The sequence below is a fragment of the Otolemur garnettii genome, unplaced genomic scaffold (assembly GCF_000181295.1).
Source record: "Otolemur garnettii isolate 467f Iridium unplaced genomic scaffold, OtoGar3 scaffold00060, whole genome shotgun sequence".
Classification (NCBI taxonomy): domain Eukaryota; kingdom Metazoa; phylum Chordata; class Mammalia; order Primates; family Galagidae; genus Otolemur; species Otolemur garnettii.
This window is the reverse complement of record NW_003852455.1, coordinates 8,152,287-8,172,232: the sequence shown is the minus strand read 5'-3', so window position 1 is coordinate 8,172,232 and position 19,946 is coordinate 8,152,287. Positions and strand designations below refer to the sequence as shown.

The 19,946-nt window shown below is 40.9% G+C and overlaps 1 protein-coding gene across 7 annotated transcripts in view; it reads left to right on the top strand.

Moving 5' to 3' along the window:
* LPP (LIM domain containing preferred translocation partner in lipoma) overlaps positions 1-19,946 on the top strand; it is a 686,984-nt gene that overhangs the window by 454,111 nt on the left and 212,927 nt on the right. The gene's annotated exons all lie outside the window — the stretch shown is intronic.

Genomic DNA, 19,946 nt, shown 5'->3' with positions numbered 1-19,946 from the left:
GTAATAGACCATAGTGTTAAAATAATGTGAGTGCACACTCATTCTTATCCTAATTTGTTCTAAATGAGAATCTGAAATGAGTGTTCCAAACCTTGCCATTCTCAAGGGAGGAGGGTATATTTGCAGTGGATTTTTCTCAGTAGGTTAAATCTAAAGAAGTAATTAAGATTCCACATTTTTGATTTGTAGAAAACAGTATTATGCATTTCCTTTGGATGAGCATAAGAGGATAAAGGAAGACTCTCAAATTGCAGTCTGTGTGACCTGTTTTTGAATAAACATCATCATATTCCACAGTCAATTATCTCCACAGTACAGTGTGTTCTCCAGCCAGGGAGAGAGTGCGAGACTGTCAGTTAGAAGTAGCTGAGAGAAGGGCGCCTGCATTGTAGTGTACATTATTCCATTGTCCTCTCAATAATTTCGTACAATTCAGGAAGAGCATAATGGGGAGGATTATACAGTAGTTTTATGTGATTTCATAAATATCAAATTGCAGTCATCAGTGAGAGACACACGCACAGCAAGGAAAACAAAATGAGGAATGTTGTGTTCAGCACAGTAATAGGGCCCCTAATGCCAAAGGAAAAACAAGTCATTAGTTACAACTATTGAATGGAAGTGGTCTAATTGGAGCAGCAGGATAAGTATCCCATTTTATTATGGCTTTGTTATATGTTTTGCAAGACTCTTCAGCTTGCCATTAAAATTGTTTTCTACAGCAGCACTGTGAGGGCTCAGAATCCAGGAGCACAACTATTATTTTATTTATTCCCTTTTTCTTTTGGAGTTAAAGTTGGCAGCAAAGGTAGTTTCAGATGGCCTAAATACAGACACCACACTTGTGTTAATTCACATGGGACCAGGCAAGTTTGCACAATAACTGTGGCATTCAGCCTGTTCTGATAGAAACCCCCTTCTTTCTGTGTGGCCTGGGATTTGAATCTGGACACCTTTGATCCTCAGCCTCTGGCCTGGCTGGTTGCTGAATGGCGTGGACCTGATCATTCCTTCTCCAAGGAAGGCCTGTTACCATCAGAAGCAAACCGCATCCTTGCTTTTATGGCAGTTAAGGTTGATAATTATTGGTGATGTTGGCATCTGCCCTCCCTTACTTTCATACTTGTATTTATTAGCCTGAAGTAGTATTTAAAAGAAAGAAAACCAACATCGTTACTTTTTAAGGGAATAGACTATTTTCCCCAATGTTAAATCCCGAGGCTTACTTCAGAACTCCAATAGTAGAGTACCCTCCTTCTCTCTGCGCCAAGAAATTCTCACAATTTGTTTCCCATTTTAGACATCGGACAATGACTCAGTGTGCACTGGAAATATTATCACTGTGTTAATTTTCTTGTGTGGCTCAGCTTAATGTGAGAGAAATGGGTAGTTACAAGGCCAGACACTATAAAGATGGAGCTAAATATTCTCCTAAAAATAGGATGTTTGGTTAACGTTTAGTAGTCAACAACTTTCCTGCAGCCACACACAGTGCCAGACTAAGAAATGGAATAAATATCTTCATACAGTGCTTGGTAAACTTGGCCTTTGGGAGATTAACCTTTTAATACCAAGAATCAGAATATGTTGGCTTTATCTCTGAGACTCGTGATAGGGCGTGATGGGATCATCGAATCAAGGGATCCACAATTGGGAAGAAATGCCATACTTGTGGGTAGTAGATGACAGAAAAAGGACCCAAGGATTGCCAGCTTAAAAAATGCCAAAATGCCAAAAGAATAACGTATAGTTAGTCCCCGATCACTAAAGATATTTTCTTCTAACCTCAGTATAAGAAGAAAGTTTTGAGACTTAAGAATGGATGAAAGGGAAATTTTGATCACTATTGCATATGTTCCTTTCCGTATAATAAATGCTGGGGGCCAGAAGTCAAATATCCATTAGTCTAGCCCAGACATTTGAGAAGAGGAAATTTAAATTTCAGAGATTCAAAGTGTTCCAAGGGTCACCCAGCCAGGATGTGGCAAATGGTAGAGAACTTACTTCGCTTTCTTTGGATTTTTGGATTTCGCGTTTCACTTTCTTGGATTTCTTTGGATTTTTACTCTTCTGCTTATCCTTCAGCTCTAAGACTGTCACTTCTTCACCTTTCTTTTTTTTGTGTGTGTGTGTGTAGTTTTTGGCCAGAGCTGGGTATGAACCCACCACCTTCGGGATATGAGGCTGGCGCCCTACTCCTTTGAGCTACAGGCACTGCCCATTCTTCACCTTTCTTTATGCTACTAGATTCCATTAAGTAAATGAATGAACCTAAAGACTCGACAGCTGGGAATAACGTCTCACCACAGGGTGACTTGAGAGAGATAATATCACATCACTGAAGAAATACTATTAAATATAAAAATGTGAGAATGTACCTCGAAGCACTCTGATATTCTTACGAGAAATGGAATATACATTTTTGTAGATCCCTCCAAAAGGAAACAAATTTCCTTGAACACATTTTAGATAGAGTATAAGGAACCTCAAAGGGTAAAATGATGCCTCCTCTCCTATAGCCATGCAGCTTGGGATCCTGGCAGACCAAGGGACACCTACACCATCACTTTAAAGCACCCAAGGTTTTTACAGTGAATGAATTTGATACTTACTTTCTGAGACCCTTCTAGCTGCCAGACTTTGTATTTGGGGATATAAAAAGCCATCATGTTTTTTTTGTTGAATAAGTTGCAGTCTATTGGGAAGAACTCAGTGATAACTCAAGTAACTATAATACTAGGTAGAACATAGTACTAAGGTAGGTATTGTTAACTGAGGAATGATGAGGTTTATAAATTTGGAATGCAGGATGTTATTTTTCATAAAGGGTTGCAACCTGCAGGCGGCCATTCTGATAGGCTTGGAAGTGTGGCCTCCAGCCAGAAGCCAGAAACAGGGACTTTGATGAAGGGATAAAGGAAACAGGAATTAATTCTGAGTGGAGCAGCTGAACATAAATTTTATTAATCTGTAGGAAGAATCACGAATATTTATGAAAGGAGAATCATGGATGTGCAAAATTAAGCTTTATGCTGTTTTGTGGGTCCCATGTTCAAAAAATAGTGGAGTTACCACCTTCTGAGGGCAAAGTTTTCAGGCCTCTGATAGCAAAAAGTGAAGCATGGAACACAGAAACCCTCTGTGCACAACTTCCAAGAACACTCCGTGGTCAGTGGTCTCTTAGCAGGAAGGAATGCTGGTCAGTTTTTGTGTGGAAGCCACAATAAATGGAGAAGCAACATTAGGCAGTTAATGGAAATCAGCAATGGAGCAAGTCTTTCCAAAGGGCTGGTTTGGTTGTTCTTAGGGAAGAAAGCCTAATGGTGGTTGGCAAGAGATGGACAGTACAGAGGTATATTGACCTCCCATCCTACTGTGACTGGGATTTCAGTGTTTAGGGATTCTTTGGGGTCTACTTGGCCAAGAGGAGTTCTCTTCTGTCATCTGAAGACTTTAGAAATTTATTACTCAAAATACATAAAATCTTTGATATTTAAAAGAAGGCAGAATTACTCCTGGTTGGAAATTTTAGAGAAATTTTTGTGAGCAATGATCGGCAACATCATTCAATATCCCTAAAGTACTCAACTATATGGCAGTGTTTGAACTGGGAAATGAAATTTAGATAACATCTACCATTAAGCCTCTCATGAGCTTCATATTTTATCAAATGATAAACAAATACCTTATTCTATATTCCAAAGAAAATTCTAGAGGAAAAAATGACCGAGCTAGGCTTTAATAAATAGAGAGGATTGGACTCACATAAAAGAATTAGAGTATCCTCGTTTAGAGGAACAAACGTCAGGAGCTCTGGGAATGTACTTTACAAGGTGTGCAGTAAGGAGTATCAAGCTTCAGTAGAACAAAGGGTTCTTATGGAAGAACTAAACAAACATGAGTTGGTTCCATATTATGGAAGACCTTAAATATTCATCTAAGAATGTTGAACTCCCTAGTCAACCTTAGGAGAACCTTTCGCGTCCTAGTACAGATAGAAATAAATTGATTTGGAGAAGCGATGCCTTCAGAACCCTTGAATTAATTCCAGCTTTGGAGTCTCTTCAGTATAACAAAGAAAGAGTATTCTTAACATAGCTGATATGTACTCTAAAGATGGTTCTCTCTCTCTTCCTCCCCCTGCAATTATCTTATTATTTATTCCTAGGTTTCTTTTTGAATACTAAAATAGAATTGTATGATTGAGCATTGCCAAAGAGTATATTGTTATAATGTGGAAGGCAAGTTTTTGTTATCAGAAAGGAAAAAGAGAAAGAAGCATCTATGCAAGAGGAAATGGCCTACTCTCACATAGATTTATTAATTCAACAAAAGGACAGTCCGTTCTTCTGAACCTGGTATTTGTTGGAAGTATCCCTTATAGGGTGCAGGGTCCAGAGAAGAAGGGACAGGAAGAAAACAATTAGTATAAACTTTGAATTCAAGCAGAACTGCCCTTAAAACTTGGCTGTGCCTACTATTAACTAGTAACCTTAAGTGAGTGACTGAATCCCTCTAAAATTAGCTTTCTGGTTTGCAAAATTGTATAATGACATCTCTATATAGAACTAAGGTAAAGAGTAAGTGACAAAATATATGTAAACACTTAACCAAGCTCTGGAAAATAGTATATACTTAGTAATGGTTAGTTTTGTTATTATAATTGCTATTTCCAGTGATGTGATAGTTATCACCTTCCCAAACAAGTCATTCTATCTTTGAATAGGTGAAAGGTCTTATCATTTCTAAACCCTTGCCCTGCTTTTAAGTTCTAGAACTCTTTTTTGTTTGGGTTTTTTTTTTCTTTCCCTAAAATGGGGGGAAAGGAAACAAGGAGGGGATGGAAGGTAAGAGGAAGAGCGTGTTTGTCTATCTGGCCCTCCTTAGGTATGCTGAAGACAATGCTCACCAGGGCCATCCTCAGGCCTTAAATAATTCTTATGAAAAAAGAATATTAATATGGCTTTGAGAACCATCCGAACCACCTGTCTCCAGAGTACTATTCTCATCTCCATTAAGAAATGTAAGGCTCAAGGCCGGGTGTGGTGGCTTATACCTATAATCCTAGCACTTTGGGAGGCTGACCTCAAGAGGCTCAAGAGACCTCTTGAGCTCAGGAGTTCAAGACTAGCCTGAGCAAGAGCGAGACTCCTATCTCCACTATAGATAGAAAAATTGACAGGGTGTCATGGAGGGTACCTGTTGTCCCAGATACTCAGGAGACTAAGACAAAAGGATAGCTTGAGCCCAGGAGTTTTAGGCTACTGGGAGCTGACACCGTGGAACTCTAACCTGGGAAACAGAGTGAGACTCTGTCTCAAGAAAAAGAAAAAAATAAGGAACTAGAAATCTTCTCTCCACATGCACACACTGAGGGAGGCCATCAAAGTGTCCAGAGAGAAGGCAGCAGTCTGCAAGTGCAATCAGGGATGAGCCCCTCCCCAGGGGAAATCTCAGCCCCAGAACTGTGAGAAATAAATGTCTGGTGTTTACATCATCTAATTTGTTATATTTTTGATAGCAGCCTGAGCTAAGACACAGTTATGGGTAGTTATCAATTTGTATGTCCACAGAAAATGGCCCAACTACCAATTTTTTAGTGATATGCTTCCAATGGGGACAGAAAGACTGAGCAATTCTAGAATGTGTAATGAGCTTGCTAGAAGCACTTGCTAAGAATCTATTCCCCGATTTAAAATTGTTGATCCTGGGAGGCTATTTTCAGCAAAAAAAAAAAAAAAAATGCTTATCAAATTTCCTTGCTGGGGTGTTGGGTTTTGGGTGGCCACATGATGACAATGTTAGAGCCTATTGATCTCTAGACTGGAACTTAGTCTTTTAAGGGATAGCATCAGATGGGATTAAAGTAGATGAAGACTTGCCAAGAGCAATATTGGATCAATTGGTGAATTTTCATTTATTAAAGACTCGGAGGTCAGTTTGAAGAAAACGAAGCCCCAGAGGCAGAAGAGGTAGAAAGCCACGTAGTCACAGGAGGTCAGGTGAACAGTTGAATGGGAGCAACCGCAGAGCTTTGTGGCAGTTAGAGATGGTGAAGACCAAAGGATTCAAAGGATCTGAAAAACTGTGATAGGGAGTCTTCCACTGTCTATGCTTTGACCTGGTCCATGGACTTCTTGCTTCTGGTGTCTTGGATATATATATATATATATTTTTTTTTTTTTTTTAACACAACTCACAGAAATACTTAACAAGGCAAGACAATGATATCTGTATTATCCAATTAAATCTGTATTATATCCTAATATTGCAGTCTGTTCTCTGTAAATGCTTCCAATGATTTTAGATTTATGGTCTGCTTAGAGGTGATCCCCAATGGCAGCCCTATTCCTGTCCATTGGAGCAAAATGATCATTTAATTGTATATCAAAAATTTATTTTCTAGTATTTCACTAGTTCTTTGCCTTTGATTATTGTTTGATATTTGGCTAATTGCATGTGGGATTCATTAATTTCCTCATGGCCACAGTTGCAAGCTGATTGACCTTTCTCATATTAACTTTTATCAAAAAGAAAGAAAAGAAAAAAAATGTAAGGCTCAGTTCAGACATTGTTGAGGTGTGGCCTCAATAATGGAGTGCACGGTCACTTTTCATTAGGAGGTAAGTGCTCAAGAATAGCTGTAGCCTCGAAACTTGGAAACTCGGATCCCGTCTAACATGAGTTTTGCCAATGTGCCTCTTTGTAATTGAGAGTAACTTCAGAGAAACTCTCTGACCCCTACCTTTCTGTTCGTGGGAAAGTGCCTGTAAAGGGAAAATGCATTTAGAGGGATTTTTTTGTATGGTTCCTTTACCTTGAGAGGATGGTAAAGTCTGCCTTGCCCTGTTGGCTAAATAACAGTACTTGGGAGGGAAAAAAAGGAAAGACATCCCTAAAAGTTTTCCTACATAATTTACATCAGACAGATGAGTGTGAATCTAAGCAAAATGTACAGGGAAAAAAAATGATTCTAATCATTAGGTAAAGGTTGAGTACTGAAATTATCGTTACCTCTTAAACGTTTACCCATGTCTACCAAGACTTGTGTTTTAGTTAGACGGACAGCTAAATGTGCCTAAAGACTTCTTCTGATTTTAATATTGTACATGTTTTCTCACCCGTAAAGTGAAGAAAACATTTTTCCCTCTCTGAGGGTTGACAATGGGAGGAAATGATATTATTATGGCTGTGATATGGCATCATGCTGGGGAAATGTGATTGTAGCACTTTAGTTATTCACCCTGGCGTCCTAATATCAAACTTTCTTCCGTTTTCCTTGTGTATTTGCCAAAGAGAAGTGGCCAGGGATGGTCAGCCAGAACCTCGGTCACGTGGAGCAGTAATAATCATAAACAGAACTACACTCGAAGTTCTGTATATTGAGATAATTCTGGCTGCCAGTGAATTATCAGGAATTCTCAGGAGATAGACCCTAGAGAAACAGGAATGATGATAATATTTGTCAAATTTTATTTGCATGAAAAGTACTATAAGCCCATTTGTATCTCCCTGCAAATTTTTGGATGAGCTAAGACGGCATTTTTATTGTCTCCATTGTACTAATGAGGCAACTGAGATCATAGCAGTATGGCTGTCCACAGAGGTGAGGATGTCCAGCAGGGTCTCCCACGGCAAACTGGTGTGTCATGGGGCACAACTTCACAGCCACTGTTCTCTTGCTATACTTGGGTGCAGAAAGCACCTATATTCTACATTGGAGCATTACCAGATCTGAAATGTCCCTTAGAAATCACCTCATCTGATATCCCCATTTGTGAGGAGAAGGCCAAAAAGTTTCTGAGCTAGAAACAAAACACCAGATCTCATCCCTTTCTGTCACGTCACGCTAAGGCTTAGATGCATGAGCCCAACACACGATCAGGAAGCTATTAAGGAAGCAAACACAGCCTTTGGGATCATTGCAGTCCTAGCACAGACCTCATTGCCACCTTCTGGGCATTTGTCTGGCTGGGTCGCCTCCTTGCCTGCGCCTTGCTGTGACTATGTGCCAAGCACAGAGTTGCTGTTTATTAGGTGAGATAGCGTTCCAGTACCTGGCCTAACGCTGGGCCCGGAATGGATGAATGTTCACTAATATTTACCTCCTTTCACCCACTCACCCTTCCTCTTACACAGTTGAGACTCCCGTTTAGAACTGTTCATTTCCACTCTGGATTTCCATGTGCAAACTCACTTGCAGGAGAGAGTGGATGGGAGCAGAATTAATATCTCCCACTCTCTGGCCCCCTCCACTACGACTCTGGGGCTGTCCTGGACAGGACCCTGCCTCCCTTGGGATGCCATCAGGGTCCTCACAGAGTGCTTACTGCATCCCAGGGCCTGACTTAACCTGCTGTGGGCCACCTGCCGCGGGAGGTAGAGAGTGCCTGCTTGATAGGGAGATAGGGTTTCATGAATGGATTGTTCATTAGAAACAAAATATTTGCCAGGAGGGACTGTAAACAGAAGAGACGACTTGATTCACTTGCTCCTTTTTTTCTGTTTCCCTCTCTTGGGTTTTGTTTGATTTAGCGTGTTTACTCCTCAGGCTACAGCTGGTACTGAGGTCCTGCCAAGGTTAAGAGAAGCCTTTCCCTGCCGTCCCCTGTGGCCCCCCTTGGACACCTTTGAGAGACAATAAAAGGGGTGTGGATGTGAGACAGGCAGTGCATTCACATTAGCCCTGGTTATTGTGGGCAACTCAAAACAAGCTTCGCCTCCACCTTGCCTGTGTGGGTTTTAGAGAGACCATAAGAGCACCTAAGCTTACCTCAAACACATTTTTTCAAATGACCAGGTCACTGCTGGTCATTTCCCTAATATATCACTGCTGTCCTGACCTGATCCTTCTCTGTACTACATTTTCCTCTTCTCCAAAAGCGTCGCTCTTTCATAAATAAAGAAGAGGCAGGGCAGGGTGGAGGCAGCTGTGGGATGCGGTCAGCACAGCACAGAGGGCCTGTGGTCAAAGATACAACTTCAGTTAAGTCCTTCCGTCTTACTGAGCCTCCCTGCTTTGATTGGTAAATCTGGAATGATTATATTAGACCTTTGTCACTCAGCTTGTTGTGAGGTTCAAAAATTAGACTCAATGAGAAAGTTCTTAATAGAACACTACATAAATAAGAAAAGGGTTATTGGACCCTCTTCGCGTCCTGTTAATAAACTGATGCTCTCATGGTAATACAGCAAGTGATCTGAGCATTCTATATATTCGACTTAAGGTTAAACCTTACCTGAGCGGGACTTGGAAGAAATGAGCTGTGCTGTGTGATTCTACAGTCTTTGTGCACTGCACCCACATACACAATTGCCAAGTTCTTTACCACCACAAGGGTAGACTTCCAAAGGACGGTGGAGCCTTATTTCCACACTATAGGCGATAAGCTTAGATGGAAGTTAGGACCCCGCTAATGCTCGTGACTGGCCTGTGAGATTTTCCTTTTCAGATGGTGAATACTTAGCAAGGGAGACTCAGCTCCTGGGAAGCTGAGGTGGGGGGCTCAGCTCCTGAGAAGTCAGCACCTTTGGCCCATGGCAGTAAAAGCCCTGCCCTCTGTCTTCTTGGTCTGTCCCCCATTTCAGCTGCTCTCTCTAACCTTCACACTGCTTGAATAATGCTTTTCCTATTTATTATTTTAAATGAATAGTACCTTCATTTGGGTATCTGTTGCCAGTATTCCTGTGGCTGGGTAATGTCTCCAGAGTTAAGTGATGACTCTGGGGCTCAAGAACCAAGAAAATTTCCACTTGAGGTGGATCTGGCATGGGAGGTTTATTTTTCTCCTTTCTATTTTATTGTTGGCCAGTTTGGGATGGCATGTTGCTAGGTTGTATCGGTTTCTTAGTTCTTGTAACCAAGCTAAGATGCACATGTCAAAAAATATTTTTTTCTTCCTCTCTAAAAAGGTTTTCCCTCTTTTCTATAATGTGTTAGGAGAGGAAAAGAATGTTTGCTTGATTCTAATTCTGGCACATGAAGTGTTTGCTACAAAATGTTTTTATCACCATGCTATCTTGTCAGAGTGCTATCTGTCGTCATTGTCATTTTCAGTTTAGTAGCCGGAACATTCTATTTGTACAAAGGATATTCCATATTTTAAGTAAATTCAACAAAGGAAATTTCAGATGCAAAAAAAAAAAAATAGATAGAAGCTAATTAGTTTTTCATTTCTCAAAACCCTAACGTTAAAATAGCTTTGCGTTTCCAGTATGCCATGCTCTGACAGTACCATTTACAGGTAAAGGGTGATGCTTACCCCAGATTATCGTTACACCATAACTACTCGGGCAAAAAAGAATGTATCCTTGGAAAGGGGGAACAGGACATATGCCAGCCTGGCCTCTAGGCTTAGGGTGATAACTGTGGCACTGTAATTTAATGCTACTTTAGTTTCAGCATTTGCAACCAGGGCAGTCCTAATCGCATTCTCCCCAAAGGAGACTGGGTTTCGCCATAATAGAACTCAGAGCTCCTACAGTGAAACCAGTCCCGTCCCCATGGAAAGTGATAACCACCGATGAAATTGTGAGCTACGTAAAGACCATCTTTGCAGTGCTGAAGTGATAGGAAAATACCTACCTTCTCTTGCCTGGCAACCAAAATCCTTTTGTCCTTAAATAGTTGTGAAGGTTTTCTCATTGTATCAGGCTTTGCAGTGAGCCATAGAAGAAATGAAGCATAATTCCTGAATCTGATTTTCAGATTCACGATGCCCATGTTGAGGAAGGGAGACACGCGTAAATAACAAATTTCGACTTCCTAAACTTCATAATGAACTTGATAATGAACACAGGTATCAAGGAAGCACACAGAAGGTCCTGATGAGTTCTTCCTGAGGTGATTTGCCTCAACCAGTGGTAGTAATTACTAAGTAGATTTGTCCCGTTTCTGTGTCTCTGACATTATTTAATATTATAGCTACATCTGTCTGTCTTTCTAGAGCACCTGCCAGATGGTGTGTTTCAGATTAGGAGTGGTTTCTCACTTGACAGTGCAGTCTGTCTGGTCCTTTGCAGCCATCCATCCATTGCACGAATGCGTCTGCCCCCATATAACAGACATTATATCCTCAACACCGGATTCAGTGAGCTGGTAACATGTAAGTTAATAATGGACAGCGACAGGTGAGACAATGTTATGAATCCATAGTGGAATTAGAGAAAAAGCCATGCCGAGTTTCTTGCTGGTGATGCCATTGTCATCATAAGCTCAGGCAGTCCATGCTGAGATGGGGCCTGCGAGCCAGAACCACATCTACTCATCATTTTCTGTTTCACTCTGTGTCAGACATTGTGCTAGGACAAAGGGCGACATAGCATCTTTGACAGCATGAGACATTACCCCGAATGCTTCTCATGGTGATTGGATCTGCGCTTGTCCCCATCCTGGCTAAAGAACATAAAACCTCGCTACTGCTTTTTTTTTGTTATCTTCTGTCCTTGCAGTAGGGGTTCAGTGCTGCCATAAGGTAACAAATTAAAAGTCAGGATAACAGCATATTTAGATGTCTGTACCTTTTTTTTCTCTCTGGTTTCACAAGACCAAAGGGGCCACAAATTCTACAATATTTACTCTTTGCTCTCTATGGAAAGAGTTTGCCAGTCTATGAAAACTAGTCTTTGAAGAATAACAAAGAAAAAAAAATTAGTGTTCCTAGTCATATTTTTCAATCTATAACATGTGTTTCTGAAACTCTCAGTAAAATTCAGAGCAATTAGAAAGAAAAAAACAAAAAAACTGGGCTAAGATAAAAGGCACATTCATAGACTATAGCATCCCCCTTCTTCAGCCTGTTTGTTCTAAGGATATTGTATGCTTCAGAAATGTCTTCCCGATGCTGAGATATTCACGGTAACACAGTCTGCCTTCCCCAAGCTCCTGGTCTGTTGGCAGAGATGGACATACAAATTGGCAAACGTTTCCCCCGAGGATAAGGCTGTGTATGAGATAGACTGGAGAGGCAGAGAAGCGTGGAGTGGAGTGGCTTAGCTCTGGGGAATTCTTGGAAAGATACCACATGGAGTTGAAATTTGCTCTGTGTCTGAAAGGATGAGCCCTGAAGAAGGGCAAGGGTAGAAACAAACATTTCATTTCTGGAAACTTAGACTCTATCTTGAAAGAATTTGGTGTGTTAATAATGGTATCACAGTTTATGAAGTACTCTCTCATCCATATCTCTTTCATATCTCCACTGGGGGGTTGTTGTAATCATTATCCCTTTAAGAAAAAAAGCTTGATAAAGGCAGTTAATTGAGTGGTTCAAGGTTCTACTGCTTATAAACAGTAGAACTGTCCTGACCCTACTTGTGACTCCAAAGGACTTTCCCCTTAACTCAGACTTTCTGACCTAAATCTAAACACATCCCTGGAACTTGTCTGAAATACAGTAGAAAAGGCCCTTCGACTTTGCCTGCACTAGAGTAACCTGCCTTATTTCAGGCGTTGCCAAGGAGTGTTTTTTGTAACTGATATTGCACATCCGGCTGCCCTCATTAGACTGTCCTAGACTGATGCTCAGTTTTCCTTGGAGATTTCTCTCTTTTCTGTCTTCTTTTTCCCCTCTTCCTTCTGCTGATATCAGACCATAGATCCTCTAGCACCAGTTCCCTCCTGATGCAGTTTCCTTCTTCACTAATGAAATGTTGGTCAGAGGGAGGTGGATCTGTTTAAATGTAACATCCTGGCTTGGCGCCTGCGGCTCAAGTGGCTAAGGTGCTAGCCATGTACACCCAAGGTGGCGGGTTTGAATCCAGCCCGGGCCCACCAAACAACAATGACGGCTGCAACCAAAAAAAAAAAAGAAAAAAATAGCCGGGCATTGTGGCAGGCGCCTGTGGTCCCAGCTACTTGGGAGGCTGAGGCAGGAGACTCGCTTGAGCCCAGGAGTTTGAGGTTGCTATGAGCTGAGATGCCACAGCACTCTACCCAGGGGGATAGTTTGAGGCTCTGTCTCAAAAAAATAAAAATAAATGTAACATCCTCTGGCATTTGAGAGAAAGAAGTAGGACCCCAAGACCCTCCATTCACCAAGGCTCATTATTCACAACGCTAATAGCAATAGGCCTCCATCTCTGATGCTCCCTCCCTCCTCTTACAAAATCTTATCCAGATGCCTCTTCCATATTTATGTGCTCAATTTTCTTTCCAGATCTCTAGCCTCAAATGTCCAAGCTCTTCACCTCAAGAAATTTCTATTTTCACCTTAGTTGTCAGTCTTGTGTCATGGAAATCTCTAACGCTGTGACATCTCTAATGTGTGTCTTTTTCAATTGCCCCTCCAGCAGCTGAAGGGGTATTAATTCTACTGCTGTTACCTCAATAAGAGTGATCTTAGGGATGCGTGTGGTGGCTCACACCTGTCATCCTAGAACTGTGGGAGGCTGAGGCAGGAGGATCACTTGTGCTCAGGAGTTTGAGACCAGCCTGAGCAAGAGTGACACCCTGTCTCTACCAAAAACAGAAAATATTATCCAGATCAGTTGTGGCAGGCACCTGTAACCCCAGCTACTTAAAAGGCTGAAGCAAGAGGATCACTTGAGCCCACGAAGTTTGAGGCTGCTGTGAGCTATGATGATGCCAGTGCACTTTAACCTGGGCAATAGCCTGAGACCTTGTCTCAAAAATAACACACACACACTCACAAAGAGTTGCCTTAAGAATGTAAGTTGAAGCTTTTAATGCATTTTCTTTTAGCAAGAAGTACAAAAGTGTAGGGATTGAGACATTAGATGATTGTCAGGACTCTCATCTTACTACTTCACTTACTACTTTGAACACTGTACAGCTTTCCTAGCCTCCCTGCTTTATCCCTTGCTTTATCTGTGCAAGGGATTGTAATAGGACTTCCCTATTTTGCTGTGATAAGGATTAAGTAAGCACATGTATAACTCTGAAAACAGTTTCTGGCTATGTAAGTTTTAGTTATTATTATTACTTTTTTTTTCTACTTGAACTTGTCATACAATTTTTCTATTTTGGGTTCAAAAATATGGTTAACATAATTATGGGTTTTAATAGAATTTTTGGATTAGCCCCTGAACCCAACATGCAATTATAGCACTGCTTTTATGAGTGAATGAATTCCTGAGTTCCAAACAGATGAGTTACAAAGAAACTCTTGGATTGAAGTCTTTCATCTGTTAGAGATGGTCCAATTTGGAGCTGAAGACTGATGGTGAAAGATAATTGAAGATCTGCAAATATGTTTACTAAATTCATGGTCCATTTGAGTTTGCATTCATAGGCATTTCTCACATGCCTGCTCCAATGCAGCCAGTCAAGGTCAGTGTTAGGTTTATAGAATACATTTATTTTCCTTGTTGCTTTTTGTTTCTTTGCACTTTGGCCTGTTCTGTTTTCCCCTTTATTAAGAAATGAAAGTCTCTGATCAGTAGATTGCATACCATCTGATCCTGGGTCTTATGACCTACAGCTGAGAGATTCTTTAGTCATGCTGTTAGATATGTCCTTAGGTTTGCTAGCTGGAGCAGAGTTGGAGCTCATCCCCTCATCATTGCTTGTTGGTAGAATGGGGTGAGGGCTCCCTGTGCTCAGTCTCAATGAAGGTCATTTCATTTGCTTTATAAAACGTCCATGACCCCTATTTTAAATTTTGAAAATAAACATCGTGCAAGATTTCCTACAGACCCAATTATTGCCTAGAACTAGGAAAAATACTGTAGTTTATGCAAAGATTAATACAGTTTATTTGGACTAATATGCAAATGTATATAGAAAACAAAGTCTATTAACTGCTACGAAGTGGCAAATGTTCTTTAGGAATTACGTGGAGGCTCAGACGGAAGGTGCTGTTGATTGGATTTTATCAACTACCCTTGGACAACCAGTGACCTCTGAATAAAGAATATTAGGAAAGGGACTTTTCTGGCAAAGGAAATATGTAGTAACACGAGTCACTAGAGAGACAGAATTCTCAATATATTGAGAAGAGACTAAGATTTATAGCTTAATAAATAAATTATAATAAATCTGTTAGAATGCCTCAAAAATAGTCCATCTAACTAATTTAGCCACATTGTACTTCAACATTCCCATACACCTTGTGAGAATCAGCAAAACCCTTAAAATGTTAAAATGCAGATGACTGAACTCTTTTTCTGTGTGTGTGTGTGAACACATATACACTCCACATATATACTCCACATACACAAAACAATGACAATACAAATGAATCAATTTTCCACAGTTTTCTCAAATAACGGCATGCTTAAGCACTGCACTCAGCAAAATGATGAAGTCCATCAATATTTCTCAGTCCTGCTGAGTTTCTCTGTGGTCCCCAGTAGCTTAGCCAGTCTCTTCCATAAGTAGGTGAAGATTGCAGATTCTGCCTCTGCAAGGACAAAGATCCCTTCCCAAAGAAATATGAGACAACTCTAACCAGCAGCGCCATTGGTGAGTCAGAAATTAGGAAGATGGAGTCAACTTGGTTATACCCAGCAGGGAGGAAATGATCCTAATCCTACCCAGAGAATTGACCATAGAATAACATTTCATGAGGTTGGACCAGCATCCTATAGAAAGGGAACTTTCTTAAACAATTTATATGGACAAAAAGTATGTATCTATGTAAGATAATGGGTGAAGGCCTGTACATCATTTGGAAGTTCACTAAGAAACAGAAGATGTGAAAGGAACTCTTCCTGGGTTTATGTTTTGTTTTTCAGTGAAGGAATGATGTTCTATCCCTTTAGCCAACTGATCTACATGTACTTTCTAGTCACCTGAACATTGATGTGGGTCTAAAATAGACCCCTGTTCTTCTATTAACTACAAAATAAGAAAGAGCCCAGAAGATGTTCCTAACCGCACCTAGAAAAGAGCCTGGAGTTTGATCAGGAAGAGCTGTCAGGTTCAAGATGAGGAAAGTGACCTCAGGAAGGAAAGGGTAGAATGACCCAGGCAGGCATCAAAGAAGAAATGAAACATACGGTAAATTTTAGAAAATGAGTAGGATAAAATTTGCGGACAGAATTAGGGGAATTGCTTAATAAATATCATAGAATATCAGTGACACTTGGAAGGTGCTTGGAAGAAGCATAGATTATTATCTCAACGACAGGAAAGCTAAAATATAGCCCTCTGAAAGAAGACTCCATTGCCTTTGAAAATAGCATGATTGCCAGCCCTGGGGAGGCTGGAATGTGGCAGCATGAATTCACTCATCAAACGCAGCAGAACTTGTGGGTTAGGTCACCATGGAGGTTGTTTCCAACCTTAAAATTCTAAAAGTCTAGTAGTTCAAAAGAGTTCTTCTCAAACGATAGGGGCAGATACCTACTAAGAATTAAAGAGAGGAATTGGTCCATCTGCAAGTGTATTTAAATTAGATAATCCTGAGGTTGTTTTTAATTTGTAGTCAAAACCTCTCATTTGCATACGTGGCCTTTAAGGAGGACTCCTGCTTCCTTATACAATAGTAAGCCCTGAAAACCTTTCTTTTTAGAAAACAGTTTGATTTTTTAAGAAGAATGCCCATGCCCAGGAATACCCAGGTGCTGCCAGGCCTCCAAGTGAGGCCCTTGTAGACAGACCTGAGTGCCTCCTTCCCCTCGCTGTGCCTGTGAATATTGGCTGCCGTAGAGCACACAGTCTGTGACAGCAAGTTGGTTTCATTTCTTAAAGTTGATCTTCAAAGCCGTGAAGCAATCGCAAACTGTTTGAGATCCCAAATCAAGGAACAGATTGTGTAGACTCAAAAAAAGCAAACAAACAATTACATTTAAAAACAAAGTGTTGGAATAAACCAGCAACAACCTTTTTGCTCACCTGCCAAGGCCCTGTGGCTAAGCTTCTGTTTTTGCCAAATTACAGCAATCACATCCGACAGTGTCCTTCTTGTGCTACTGACAGGTGAACCGTTTCCGGTGGTGAAATCTGGAGGGGGTTGAGAGCCCTCGCTCTGAACATGACTTTCCCACTGGCCAGTTTCTGATTGCGAGCAGATCACACTTCTTTTCTCCATTTGGAATGACGGGTCTATGAATCTGCCCACTGGAGGAAACCATAGTGAATAATGACTCACCTTGTCACCGTGCCCTTGGAACATGCCACCAGGGGCGTGGGGGGCTCGTTAGAGTTCTCGGAAATAGATGAGGAAACAGGATCAGAGAAGGCACCTACTCAAGATTACAGGACATTATGACATGAGAATGTAAGCCCAAGGTTCCCAGTGTCGCTTGCTCTTTCTACTACTTGATCCTACTACAAGCTGACTGCTCATTCAATAGCTCTTGAAAGGGAGATTCTGTTACCTCCTTTGAAGATAATACTTGATCCCTACTTTCTCACAGGGCTTTCCAAATAGAAGCCACGTTGGCCCATTTCCATGGAATATTTTGCAAGTCTTTAGGTATTTTATTAATTGCTGAATTGTTCAGAGGTTTTAAGTTGTCTGATGATATCACATCCAAATTCCATTATTTTATCCAGTTTCCCTCCCCATGTGCACATTCTCCTTAATACGGAAGGGATGTGGAACTTCCCAAGAGCTGTCAAGGTATATATATCCAAAAGCGGAGCGTATAAGACATTTATCGCCGTTTTTATTTTCTTGCTTTGATCTGGATAAGATATAAGAGGGCGAAGAACTGTGTGACTAACAATCATTACAACTTTAATTTCAAAATCTTTGCCCTCATGTTATTGCTGTACTTGGCTTTCCCCGGTATTATAAATCATTGATCACAGGCTGATAGAAATTTAGCTTTATCACTAGTTTTCTTGTATGTTATATGCTCTTTCCATTGTAGTTTTGTCAGTTTGCTCACTTGAACAGCTTCCCGGGACTGTGGGAGCAGGTCTGCAATCCACGGCCCATACTCATGGTGTGTTTGTTGGATTGTGGGGTGGGGGTGGGGGTTGCCTTGCCAGTGTTTGTGCCTGGCGTTCCTTCATGACCCCTATGGCTTATCCAACCCAAACAAAGAGCTGGTCCTCAAACACACTAACCGATTTCATTCCTCCCTCTGTTTTAAATAAAATTATCTCTCTTTAGAGAATGCCTTTTAGAAAAAAACTCAGTTTGGCTAAGCTCAAAAACACCACTTCTGTGATGCCCTCACTGATTCCTTCAGAGGGAGATAATAATTTCTTCCTCTGCATCCCCACAGTACTCCCTTGTAGCACTGTCTGAGCCAGGCGCTGCCAACTCAAAGCAGCATACAGATTTCTATTCTGGTGTGGCGTGGATGTGCGCTATCTCAGGGTCCCTGTTAACCTTTGGACTCCTGGACCGCCTTGGGGTTAGCTCAGATTTTTGTTTAGTAATCAACATAGTGACAGTGATGATGACTAACTAATGCTTTTGTTATTTAAGTATATGAATGGATGTTCCATACTTCTGAAGTCATTTTTTTAACTGAACTAATACGTGCTACTGGCTGAACAAACAGACTAATGAGTGTAAAACAAACACAGTTCCTATCCGACCTTTCCCTCTTCTCCTTCCCGGTCCTGCTTCCCATAGACGCTCTTAGCTGTTTGTCCTTGGCTTTTGTACAATTCCACGTTTTCTATCTTTGGGTCCATGAATCCTAGATGTTCTCTGTGGGTTAATATTATGATGCAAACTAGGTAAATGTGCCATCCCGATGTATTTCTGATTTGTAGAGCCGTCTACTATGGGGAACATTTGTGCATCTCCCTCCAAAACTGGGAGCTAAACTTTCGTTATCGGCAAATCCTTGAGGTATCTCGCAGGTATCACAGTCAGTTTGTTTTTGCTGGCTTCGACGCTGACCTGCTGACCTGGTGCTTTCGGTTGATTATCTTTGCCTTTGAGCCGAAACTTAGGTTTGGGTATTGCAAGAGCAGATTTAGTGAAATAATGATAGAACGACGTGAAGGTTTTTAATGTCCTTTCAGGAAATACAAGGTGCTGTTAGTGACCACAGAGCTGGCAGTCCAGTCTTCATCCCACGTTGTTTTCAAGTATAGTCTAGATCAGTGGTTTTCAAACGTTTTTATCTCACAACATACTTGAACCTTTAGTTAAACTCTCATGGTGCACTTAAATTATGTTGATTTTTTAAAAAAGAGTAAAAGAAAGAATATACTTACTGTGCTTTCAACTTCTTTTGAAATAATTTAATTAATTATCTTTATAAATTTTTGTGGCATACCCAAGGTCCTCTCATGGCCCAGCAGCATGCCGCGGCAGACTGGTTAGGAATCCCCGGTCTAAATGCTTCAGGAGTGTTAACTAATAGTGGGTATATCTTGATGGATTCTATATGGTATAAAATAACCTATGCAGTATCAGGGATGACTTTTCCTTTAGCATTAGATTATTTCCATATGATGTATTTTTCTGTCTACCCAGGGCTTAATGACGATTGAATACAAGTGATCAGAGTAAGAGACCAGGAGACCTAGATTCAGTTGTTTACAAGCAAAGCAATCTTTACATGTTATTTCTTTTTTTTTTCCGACAATCTCAGTTTTGGACTAATACAATAGAATTATTTGTCTTAGAATCCTTTTTGTGTAACTATTAAGTAATTTTGTATCCAGGGTGGCCATGAAGTTCATGTGCAACTTAAAATAGTGTGCAATTGCAGAGGAACATTATGGCTGACCCGGATATAGTTAACCGTTTAGTTATTATGTTGCTAACAAAGGGATCTTGGGTAGCCCTAAATAATTCATTTCCATTTATTGGTCAACAAATCTCTCTTCGATTGTTTTCCAAAGTTAAGGTTTATACAAAATAAAAGCCCGGCAGGCAAGCAGACAAGTTAGTATCTTGGGGACTGGCTGCCCCAGAGCACAGAAGAGCAGCCGGAGCAGGCGTCCTCAAACTATGGCCCGCAGGCCACATGCAGCCTGCCTAGGACATTTATCTGGCCTGCCACCGCTATTTATCCTGCTTAGCAGCTGACCCACCCCAGGGCCTGCAGTCCAGCCCTCCAACCGTCTG